Genomic DNA, 13439 nt, shown 5'->3' on the forward strand with positions numbered 1-13439 from the left:
TCCCCCTTCTTCTCCTTCTTCTACACATTCTAAGTCTTCTAATATTTTTAAAGGTGGACATAAGCCTCGAATTAAGTTGGATGTAAAATTTGACTTGCCAAAATATTGTGGGGAGTTAAATGCTGAGAAGTTAGATGACTGGATTCAGCAAGTAGAAGTCTACTGTAGAGTCCAAAACCTTGTAGATGATGTTGATAGAATTCAGTTAGCCACTCTTTGGTTAGGCGGTGTAGCTCTAACTTGGTGGGAGAGTAGGACTCAGCATGAAACTTCAAAACATGGTAAGTTAAATATGTCTTGGTCAGAATTTGTTAGTGCTTTAAAGAAGCAATTCTACCCCCTAGGCCATATGCAGCAATTAATGATGAGCTGGCAACATTTTAGGCAAGGGAAAGGTCAAACTGTCCAAGAGTACATCCATGAGCCTCGTAAAAGGGCTATTTCATTAAATGTCCCATTGTATACCCAAGAGACTTTACTCAAGTATATAGGTGGTCTTCATTCTTACCTAAGGCACTCTATTCTCATCCTGAATCCTTGTAATTTGGATGAAGTATGTGTTCAAGCAACACATTTAGAGTCAAGAGGTAAGGGTACCTTCATTGATAAGTCTGACAAAAAGTCATCTAAGTCTGAGGAAAAGTCCAAAGGCAAAGGGAAGGGTAAAAAGATAGCTACAGTAAAGAAAGAGGGTGAGAAACCCACATGCTCACATTGCAAGAAAGAAGGGCATGATGATTCTAAGTGCTGGAAGCTGCATCCTGAAAAGAGGTCGAAGTGATTTGGTGGAAATAAAGGCAAACAAAAGACTGCTATTGTAGCTCAACAGGATCTTAGATCTGACTCCGAAGATGAAACAAAGATCGTTGCTACTGGGATCCAAGGTAAGGGAAAAGGTATTTCTCTTTCATCAGCTACCAGTTCTTCTAGCATAAGTGCAAGTACAAGTGAAGACTCTTCTCCTAAGAATGATAAGAAAAGGAATGAATTATTTCACATTTGAGTTGTCATCAAGCAAAATAAGGTTGATACGTTATTTGATACGGGTTCTCAAGTTAATTTGATATCTGAGGAAATTGTTAAGAAGCTCAATCTGACTACAACACCTCATCCAAAGCCATATCCTCTTGGATGGGTTTACAATGATGCACAATTACAGGTAACCAAGCAATGTAAGTTAAGATTTGCTATCACTGCAAACTTTGTAGATGAGGTAGGACCTGATGTAGTCCCTCTAGATATTTGTGGTCTTGTACTTGGGAGTCCTTATTTGTATGATCGACAAGATATTTTCTATAGGGGGGAAAATAAGTATCATCTATTTAAAGATAAAATTGAATACATTGTACGAGCACATAAGGTTAAGACTAATCTAGCACTAGTTAATGCTAGTCAGATGAAAAGGTTAGTCAACTCTAGTAAGAATTTTGTGCTGATGATTGTAAAAGCCAAAGAAGATGAAACATCTAAGGCATTTAAGGGATGTGATCCAAAACATAAAGATTAAATGGTCAAAGTTGTCTCCGCCTATGATGACTTGTTTCAGGAACCAAAGGGATTGCCTCCTAAAAGAGAGATACAACATGAAATTCATTTGCAGCCAGAAGTGCCACTTCCTAATATCGACATGTACCGCTTATCAGTCTTGCAGAATGAGGAAATCAAGAAGCAAGTTCAAGAGCTCATGGAGAAAGGAGTTATCCATCCTAGTAATTCTCCTTGTGGTTCTCCTATTGTGTTGGTTCCAAAGAAAGATGGGACTTGGAGAATATGCATTGACTACAAAGCTTTGAACAAGATAATGGTAAAGAACAAGTACCCTCTTCCCAAAATTGATGATTTACTTGATCAGTTGAAACATGCAATTTATTTCACTAAGCTAGACTTATGTAGTGGATATCATCATATAAGAATAGCAGAAAATGATATTTGGAAAACTGCTTTTAAGACAAAACAGGGACTTTATGAGTGGTTGGTTATGCCATTTGGGCTTTGTAATGCACCAACTACATTCATGAGAGTCATGAATGAGGTCTTTTGTCCTTTTATTGATGATTTTTTCATTGTATATTTAGATGATATTCTTGTATTTAGTAAGTCTTGGGATGATCATGTAATTCATGTAAAGAAAGTTCTTGATGTATTGAGAAAAGAAAAACTCTATGTAAAGATGTCAAAATGCGAATTTGCAAAGACATCCTTAGTGTACTTAGGCTATGTCGTAGGAAATGGTCAATTGAAAGTAGACCCTGCGAAGGTTGAATGTATTGTAAAATGGCCTAAGCCAAGTACAGTTATAGAAGTCAGGAGATTTTTAGGTGTAGTTCAGTACTGGAGAAAGGTCATTGCAAACTTCTCTTATATTGCATCACCGTTGCATGCATTGACCAATACCAAGGAAACTTTTCAGTGGGGAGGTCCACAATAGAAGGCTTTTGACACTTTGAAGAGAAAGTTGAGCACTGCACCAGTTCTGGATTTACCAGATTTACATCAACCATTTGAGATTGAGACAGATGCAAGCAGGTTTTCCATGGGAGCTATACTCATGCAAGGAGGTAAACCAGTCTGCTACCACTCTGAAACCTTTTCAGGAGCAGTAAGTAACTATCCTACTTATGATAAGGAACTTTATGCTTTAGTTCAGAGTGTTAAAAAATGGAAGCACTACTTAATGGGAAAGGAGACTATAATCCACACTAATCACCAGCCACTTCAATATTTGCACTCACAATCTAAGTTACAACAAAGTAGGCACTTTAGGTGGATGCGTTTTCTACAATAGTTTCATTTGGTAATTAAGTATAAAAAGGGTTCCCATAACAAAGTAGCAGATATGCTCTCTAGGCCTCCTATTAAGAATGCTTTGATAATCCTTCAGAATAGTTCTATGGTTCATGAAAGTTTTCAGGAACAGTATGCTAATGATGAGGACTTTAAGGATATCTATGCAGATTTAATCCAGGGTAAACATGTGGAAGAGAAAGATTACTATGTGCAGGAAAATTTGTTCTACCACTTGGGAAAAGTATGCATTCCTAAAGATGAACAGGCACATGTAATCTATGAAGCACATACCTCTTTGATTGCAGGGCATTTTGGGGTAAGACATTAACTCAATTGCAAAAATATTGTTACTGGCCTCGTATGTAGGAAACTGTCACCAAGTATATAAAAGGATGTGTAATGTGTGCAACTAGTAAGCCAAGTAATAGGAAATTGGGTTTGTACACACCATTACCTGTACCATCCCGTCCATGGGAAAGTGTGTCTATGGACTTTGTGGGGGGTTTACCTATGTCTAGGAAGGGTCATGATTATTTGTATGTAGTAGTTGATCGGTTCAGCAAAATGTGTATTTTAATGCCTTGTAAAAAGAAAGTCACTACTGAACTGACCGCTCATCTGTACTTTCAAAATGTATGGGTTTAGTTTGGGTTACCCACTTCCATTGTATCGGATCGAGATTCTCGATTCTTAGGGGAATTTTGGTCATCTTTGTGGGGACTCATGGATACTAAGCTGAAGAAGAGTACAACCTTCCATCCACAGATAGACAGATAGACAGAGGTAGTCAATAGGACAGTGGTTCATCTACTTAGAGGTTATTGCAGCAAGCATCCTAAGTTTTGGGATGAAAGTATTCACTATGTGCAACACGCTTACAACCATGTAGCACACTCTTCTACAAAGAGGTCTCCTTTTGAGACTTGCTTCGAATATTTGCCAAAAACACCAATGGATTTTGCTTTTGGAAAGGATGACATCATCGATGGATGCCATGATGTAGAAAGGGCTTTAAAGTTCATCCAGAGGGTCCAAGCAATCCATCAGGCAGTAGAAGCACAGTTGGACTAGAGCCAAGCAAAATACAAGGCTCGCCATGATAAGCATCGCATTGATCATCAGTTCCAAGTTGGTGATAGAGTTTGGTTACATATTAGTAAGGAAAGAATGCAAGGTGAAGGAAGGAAGCTCAAGCCTATCAAGTATGGTCCTTTTCAAATCCTGGAAAAGATTGGTACTAATGCCTTCTGCCTTAATCTTCCTCCATACATGCAAATTTACTCAGTTGTCAATGTTGAGAATCTGAAGTTGTATGAGCCTCCAATGGTCTTGGATGAAGACATCAGTGTTCAGGTTCCATCAGTTGATGATCTTTCACAAGAGTATATGACAGAATTGCGAGAAGATGTCATCCTTGACAAGAATGTCAGAACTTCACGAAGAGGACCAGTTGAATACCTTCGAGTGGGATTGAAATGGATGCATCCAAGCAAGGCAAGATGGATGGAAATTGATAAAGTGAGGGAGAAATACCCTCTCCTACTTTCCAAGTAATCCAAACTTTCGATGGTCCGAAAGCTTCTCAGTGGGGAGGCTTGATCCGAGGGATATTTTCACCAAAAATTGAAGTATCTCCAAAACTCCAAAAGTCAACATCATTTTAAAGTCTTCAAAATTTTGTACCCAATGCAATTCGAATGAGCAAAAACGAAGTTCATATGCTCAAGATATGGCCAGTCAAAGTTGTGTCGACCTTGGGTAGAGGTCATCAAAAAGGTGAAATTTCAAACTCCCCAAAATTGGTCAAAGTTGGCGCCAAAACAAGGGTCTCATCGAGAGCTTTCCAAAAATGTTTGTTTCGTCAAAATTGGACTCTGTATGCAAAAGTTATGTGCAGTCAAAGGTGGTTGACCAAAAAGATTATGATGATGACATGGTAGATTATAGAGGCAACACGTGTCACCAATGTGGCATAAATTAATTAAAATAATTAGGTGCCATGCATATGGCAAGAAGCCATGTGGCACCTTCAAGCTTGTTGGAAGTATGTCTACGTGGCATTATTTTTAATTTCAACATTGACAAGTGTACAATGGGGGTCGACCCCGTGACCATCGGGTGTCAAAACAGAGCCAGTGGCCATTATACCACCGACTATCTTCAAACATATACTGTGCCACATTTTTGATAAACAGTCACCGACCCTAGTCCGGTGTAAAGGGCGGTGCGGTGGTTGGAACCACTGACCACCCCCTTCCTTATGCATTTTCAAAAACTTTCCTTACCACGCTGCCACGTGAGTGGCATGTGATGTTTCTAGCATGGATTTTATTTAAGCTTTATCCAAGCCCAACTTCCCCTTGCCTAAATAAGGGCAATTATTAGAATAAGGACAAATTATAAAATGGAAATGAGTCCCATTCCGAGGGGGGACTGTTGTAAGAGTCTAAAAATATTTTTGCCCTATTATTAGACATTGTTGGGTATAAAAAGAGGGGTTAGGAGCCTTTTGAAGGAAGGAAAATGAAGGGAGAAATAATGCAAATATTGAGAGAGAGTTTTTTTTTGTGGATACGTTGTGATTTTTCCTGCACATAGAGAAATTTTGCTGCGTGTGCTTGAAGGGAATTGTCACAAAACACTTGTATTGATTTATTGGAGTTAATCGGATTGGTCCCCCTATTGGAGCTGGACCCAGAGACGTAGACCTTCTCGGATGAACTCTAAAATCAAATGTGTTGTGTCTCTATCTCTCTTTTTGTCATCTCATATTGTGTTTTCTTATTTGTAATTACGTTAATTTTGCTTTATTAAAGATTTAAAATTAACTTTATGTAATTGGTTAGCATTCTCTGTAATTGTCCTAGATCCTAGAAATTAGATCAACACCAAAGTTACATTTCCTTGGATTTAAAAATATTCCATATTTAAGGGCTCTAATAAATACCTTTTCTAGGTGCATGCAATGATCATTTTCATCCTTGGAGTAAGCAGTAAGGTCATTCTGATACACAACTAGACATTTGTCAATAATATCAGAAAAAGCCACATCCATAGCCCTTTGAAAAGTAGCTCTAGAATTAGTAAGCCCAAAAGGAATTCTTACATAAACATAAGTACCCCATGGAGTAGTGAAAGCAATTTTAAACTATTCTGATTCTTTAACAACCACTTGATTGTAACCTGAAAATCCATCCATCATTGACATAAGCTCTGAACTAGTGACCCTTTGCAACATGGCTTCCATATTTGGAAATCCATAATTATCTTTTAAGGAAGATATATTGAGGTTCTTGAAGTCAACACATAACCTTATGTCTCCATTTTTCTTTCTTTCTGTTACTAGATTGGATACCCAAGAAGAATGCGTGATAGGTTTTATGATCCTGACATCTCTTAACTTGATCAATTCTTCCTGCATTTTGGGAGCGAAGGTTGGATTTATTGGCCTTTGTTTTTGTCTAAAAGGCTTAGCATCTAGTTTCAAAGGGATTTCATGTTGAAAGAGATATTCCCTATAGGCGTTTAGATCATCATATGACCATGCAAACACATGTCTATACTTCCTTGGCAAGTCTATTAGATCTTTCTTGATTTTGGGAGGCAATTTCTTGCCAATATATACCTTTTTAGGTGTTTCCTAAGTTCCCAAGTTCATCTCTTCTAAATCTTTGGCATTATATCCATTTGTGTCCATTTGTGTCCTATCTTGGTTGTCAAAAATAGTTTCTAAAAAAACTAGACCCTTTGGAATTTTATTTGTCTTCAATTGCACAACTTCCTGCCCAAAAACAATATCTTTTCCATCTACATTTTCCACATAGGCTGCTCAATCAATTTCTTATCCTGACAAGATATGCTCACAATTCAAAAATCTCAGAATATCCTTATCATCTTCAAACACTTGCAAATTCTAAACATTATCAGGGATAGAAGGTCTAGTTTGAATCTCAATTTTAGACACACTAGAAAATGTGATATCATCAGGTTGTATTGCTATATTTGCTAGTAAATCTACCATTTTATTATTTTTCCTATCCTTTCAAATTATTCCAAACGCATCAAAACATTCAACCATGTCCCACACTGCATTTCTATACTATTTCAATCTTTTATTCTTTGACACATAAGCATTTCTTACTTGGGATACCAACAATTCAAAATCTCCTACAACATGTAAGCACTTTATCCCATGCTTATGAGCTGATCTAAGGCCTAACAATAAAGCCTCATATTCTGCTATATTGTTAGTAGAAGGGAAACTTAAAGTAAAGGAAAATTTGTATGTTACCCCTGCTAGAGATATCAACAAAATACCTGCACCAAATCCATCTTTGCAACATGCACCATCAAAAAACATAGTCCATAGATCACCCTTGTTTGTTTTTGTGTCAACTTCCATTTTGAACTGAGACTTATGCTTATATTTCCTCCAAGTCAAAACCTCAGGTCTAAATGCATTAATATCTTTATCCACAAAATTTTTCATGTTGTCATCTACATCTTCCTCTATCATGTATATACTCTTAGGCTCCCTATTGAATTTTATCAAATTCCCCTCAATATTAAAAGTAGCAAATGACAAATCACACTGTAGACTCCCACCCATAGCAGCACTCCACTTTCTTGATAATAACATACCATACTGAGGTGGAATGTCAACAACCAAAACACTCATAGTAAGTTCTTTGTCAGGCCAGGCTATTAACCTATATGGCAAAGAGTTTATAGTGGCTATGACTATCACTTCTCTTTTATCCATAGCACAACATCTTCCTTGAGTTGTATCCACTTTGGAGCCTAATTCCTTCATTATTTCAAAAGGCATCACAGTGTTGGAAGCACCAGAATCAATCATGCAATTTTTTAATGTTTTACCATTTACTAAAATGCTCAAGAAAAATGGTTCAACATTTCCTAAACAACGATTTACATAATTATCCAAAAAAATTTGAGCAATTTGAGAGACAACTCCTTCAACTTCATTGTCCTTTACCTTTTCTTTGGGACTATGATTTTCATTACAATCCTGACTTATCTTTACACCAGTATCTCCCAACCATGCTATGGCTTTATTTTGGTGCTCAAGGATCCTTAGCAATTCAGACAATGGAACCTTAATAGTAGTCTAAGATAAAACAAAAAGCATATCTATAGAAGAATCAGATGGATTATCATTAGTCAAACTCCTTTTGTCATCTAGTTTATCCACAATGTTTAGAGTATTTTGATAATTCTTATCATATTTTGTGATGATCTTTGATACATTGTCATCTATTTTTTTTTGGGATATTATTTGAGAACTTGACATCTTTAGGATTTCCTCCTTTCTTTTGTTCCCACCTTCTATTAGTAATTTTAACCTTCACAGCAAGAGCTTCTTTAGGTTTGACAATTTCCCCCTTCTTAGGATCAGCCCCCTTTATGAAGATACTAGCTACCTTATTACTCTCACCTCTCTCAGTCATGTTTCTAGTTTGAACTTGGGCTATCATATTAGTAGTAATTTGATCAATCTCTTCCCTAGAAGGTTTTTTTAGTGTTACTTCTTCCTTTGCATTTACCATGTTACACACATTGTCTTCCACATCACTCTCATCATAAAATACTTGCTATTGTATGAAATTTTGAAACTATCTTTGGTCATATACATCTCTGTCATAATCTTCATAGTCAGAATAATGTGATTCAAACATATTACATCCTATATCATCATTGTTTTCCTCCTGCTCATGACATTTTTCTACTACAATTTGATTTATCGGGAATGACAATGCCATTGCACAAGATTTAGGAGAATGGGGTAATTGACATGCAAAGCACCATGTAGGTTCAGCAATAAACTCAAGATCATCTACCAAATTTACAAAAAAATTTCACAAAGGATCATGGGTCACCTTGTTGTTATTGTTCCTGGGAGGAGGGATACTAGGCTGACCATCCTTCCAAGTAGTTTTATAAGGGAAATTTTGTAGCCTATTTTGTCTATTGAAATTTGATTGATAAGGGACCCTATTATTAGTGGGGTTCCTATCATTCTTTACTTGAGGAATATTTAGACCTTTTATAGCATTTAAAATCTGACTCATTTCACTAGGCTCTTGCTTTTTTCCTCCTATGACCTTATTTTCTTCCTTTCTATTTCCCTTATTCCCAAATAACCTAGGATCATCTCTTTTGCTTTCTAATTTCCCTAAAATCCTTAAATTATTTTCTATATTAATGGAAATCCTAAAAGCATCTCTTAAAGTCCTAGGCTCTTTATCCCTAAGTTGGTATGCCATTTTACCATCAAAAGCATCCAGATAAGTGATCAGACATACCTTTTCATCAATTTGCATGGCTTGCATTAGCTTGTACATTTGTTTATGAAATCTAGTGTTAAATTCAGTAACAGATTCATTAGGCAACCTCTTGATATTATTGAATTCACTCAAAATATAGCTCTAATTCTGCTTATCACCATATTACTCTTTGAAATAGTATTCAATATATTCCTAATCAACAATGGATAATTTAGAAAGTCTTTTGAACCATTCTCTAGCATCTTTAGTTAATGACTGAACAAACAACTTCATAATAACATCTTCAACCTCAACCTCATAATCACTCATCATATCAAGAAAACTCCTCAAGTGGTCTTCACATGTGGTAGCATTGTTCACAGCAAATTTAGGAAACATTTTCCTTATTTCTTGAGGGATGGGGTTAGGGTAACTAGGTATTTGATCAAAACATATTTTCCTATAGCCTTCTAACTGGATAGGTCTTCTTGGTAAATTAATTTAAGGTTGATAATCAACATCTTATCTAGTGTTACCCATAGTATTACTAGTGCTAGCGTCACCAAATGACTTGTTAAGATCTACTTTATGTGAAAATGAGGATGAGAAAGGAACATGTACCTTGGTAATATTTTGATTTTCATCATTAGATCCATTATCATCTTTAGGCATTATTGCAGATTTCCTTCTAGCGTTCTGTAGGAATTTGATCTTATTATTTATCTCAGCGATAGCTACTTCATTTTTTGCCATCTCTAGTCTCTTTACCAAAGCATCATTTTCCTTCTTTTTCTTCCTTAGCTCAATGTCTAAAAGTGACATGGGATCATGGATCTAAACAATCTTTGATGGTTCATTAATATTAATGCCAATCTCCTTTTGTTTCCCCTTATCTTTAGCCTCAACAACTTGCCCCACATCTTTTGCTTTGTTGATGTTAACTTCTAGAGCACTATAGTTTTTAATCTGTTGTATTACAAGTCCTTCTAAATTTTCTTTTTGAGCTTGCAATAGCTTTTTTTCCTATAACTTTAACTATTCAACTTGACCTATAATCTCTAGTTGCCATGTGTTAGCTGCTATGTCATTTTTCTTCTTTAGGGTAGCAATTCTACTAAGTAATGTTTGTTTTTCCTCAAAGGCTTTTGTAATATTTTCCTCCCTTTCCTTTTGCAAATTTTTATTTATGGCTTCTTGCTCAGCAAGTTTCATCCTCAAGACTTCAATCTCATCATGATCTAGGATTGTAATCTTAGAACTAGTAGTTTTTTCATCATTGAAGCTCTCAGGATCTAGATGTTTTGGTGCTACTTCTCCTTGATAATAGTTAGACAAAAAAGGGTTTATGCTTCATTGAAAAATATTATTGCTATTCCTTTTGTCTAAACTAGGTGTATTATGTAGCTCTACATTTTCTTGGCGTATCATTTTGGGTGTGCTAAAAAAGTCATCACCAAATAATCCAGAATAGGATCTAGAACTTTGGCAAGATGATTCCCTTTCCATAGCAGAAATATGAATGTTCTCTTCTCCTATTTCTTGCTCTTGAGGATGGTCTCCTCTATGCATCTGAGATCTTTTCACATCAGTTTGTAATTTGATTCTCGAGTTTTTCCTCACATTTTCCCATGTATTCTTCTTATTTTCCATGATATTGGGACAACAAACTTTTAAATAATGACACTGGTTATAACCTTGTGAGTTGCCACCCACCCTATCAGAATGGGAAAAAGAACTAAACAAATGAAAAATCCTTCAGTGAAAATCTCGGGAAAAATGTATACAAATTTCAAATCCATGGGACCCTTTAGCATGAATTTCTTACTTCAAACTCTACCAAAGGTAAACATAGATCTTCAATGATATATTGATTTATGACAACATAGAGTGTATTCCCCAGTAGAGTCACCATTTTGCTGGTGTTTGAAACTACTAAGCAAAAAAATGCTCAATATCACAGTGAAATTACTCACACAATCTAATGATTAGCCAATTCCTAGTAGCAATTACATGAATAAACCACTTTGACCCATCTTCAACAAAACCAAGAATGGTTTTCTACTCTTTAGGCTCTACTAAACCAAGGTGGGTATACCTAGGGATAATTCTAATGCAAACTGTGGTATGAAATTATCTTAGTTTCATTTTGATTCTCATCCTTTACCCTCAAGCACATACATAGTTTATTAATTTTCTCTAAAAGCTTCTCAGATCTATATGCATCCCCTATAAGCAGATTTGGTTATAATTCTCCTAGAATTTACATATATTCCTAGAAATAGTAGCTACCTAAGACTCAAGAATTAGATATAGATGAGTACTGACCAGCATTTTATAACTTGTAAACAAATTGGAATGAAATGATTTTAATTTTTTAAAATTGATTTGATATCTAGCAACAGAATTCATCCTTGCTCACTTCTAACTTATGTGACCAATGCCTTATCTATTGGGCAGAAAATTAACTATTGGTAGGAGATCTAATTCAAATAACTTGTAAATGAATTAATCAATTTTAATCACCCATTTCCATTCTTATGAGATATCCCTTCTATGAACTCATAAACCCTACTGATTTATTGAAGCATTTCCATAATTCCTTGAATTAAAAGAAACAATAAAACTAGTGTACAACCCATCTAGATTGCATTTAGCCAATTAAACCTTATTTAAATGACTTCAAAGTAATAAAATCCATAAAATGGAGACAGAAAATGATGACACAAATATAGTTTAAATACCCCTTTGTATTATCCTTTCATATGACTAATACAATGACCAATATAAATCAATTGAAAGCCTAGAACAGGTTGCTTTTTCTGTCATTTCAAAATGTTATCAGAGAGTACAATTGGAAGCAAACTCAAAACAACTACATACTATTGGACTGACTGAATGTACTTTTCTTGATAGAAAACAAAAATTCTAAAAGTTTTGGACCATCACATTGCCTTGAAAACTCATTTATATAGACATGAGTTGCAACAAGCAAAGGGCAAATGTGATTGATAGGTGTCCTTCAAAAGATATTTACACACACCTGTCACAAAAAGAAAAAATGCAAATAAAAGAAAGGTTAATACATCGAACATTCTTTTTGGGCCCCTTTCTGTTATTCCACCTAAACAAACAAAAGGGTTACAATCTAATTCCTTGATTACTCTGATTCCTCAGAGTAAGTGGCCATCAAGTTTGAAAGTGATGAGTCATCTCTGATTACCTGTACACTCACTCTAATTCGAGGATCTTCCTTGTCTTCATCATCAACTGTAAAGGTAACTTTTACTTTTTCACCTTCTTCCTCCTCATCATCTTCTGCTTCATCATCCTCTTCCATTTTCTCCATAGACATAAATTTATCTTTCCACTCATCATAGACAGTGTCATTATAAAATAACTATAAATTTATAGCTCCTCATTTGTCCTTCCCCATAACAAATGACCAGTTTCATTAATAATTTTATTCATCCTTTCAAAAAGAATTTCATCTAATTCTCTTTTCCACTCCTCTTTTTCTTTCACTTTATCAACACTTTTTAGAGCACAGGGAAATAAATCAAATTTCTCTACAACATATTTGGGAAAATGAATAATTAATATTTTTTGAAAAGAATTTTTCTTATCATCAAATCCTTGCAATTTATTCAACAAGTCAAAGATTTTTTCTATTTGATGACAGGGCAGCTGGATGATAGATATACACATAGCAGTGATATCTTCATTTCTTTCTGTCCACTTCTGCATAAGGGGTCTGAATATAGCTTCATCTCTCTTCAATTCATCCCTGATGATTGCAATCACTGACAATAAATCAAAAAATGATGGCAATTCTATCACGTCCACTAAATATATAACACCCTACCTTAATTTTTCTTGATACTAATCATTTAGTTCTACATTTAGTGCATATAATTTGTTCTTCTCCTCTTCAAACTCCTCTGCAATGTAGAAGTAAGGTCTTTCTGGGGTGACTGGTGTTTCAAAAATTGGAGTTGATTTAAAAGGTTCAATAGGTGGTCTTGGGGGATATGCAATTCTAGATCTACTAGACTCTTGTACTTTTCTCTTCCCAAGTACCTTCTCCATTTGAGATACTTTGTTTTCTAATGACTGTATCTGCATACCCCATTCCTCATATGCTTTCAAAACTTCTTCAAACCTAGCATTGAGTTGGAAAAATCTCTCTTCTTCCTGACCAGATACAACACTACCAAACTTCAACATTTCTAAGGCCATTCCAATTATCTGTTTACTACCAACCTCAACAGCCTTGAATACTGTCAATGCATCGGTATGCTCTATAGTATAAATTTCCTACATCTTAGTCTTATCCCTTTTCTCAATAGACCAAATTACAAGAGCTTTTTG

Source organism: Cupressus sempervirens, chromosome 6 (genome assembly GCF_028749045.1).
Source record: "Cupressus sempervirens isolate cs-2001-9-10 chromosome 6, ASM2874904v1, whole genome shotgun sequence".
NCBI lineage: Eukaryota > Viridiplantae > Streptophyta > Pinopsida > Cupressales > Cupressaceae > Cupressus > Cupressus sempervirens.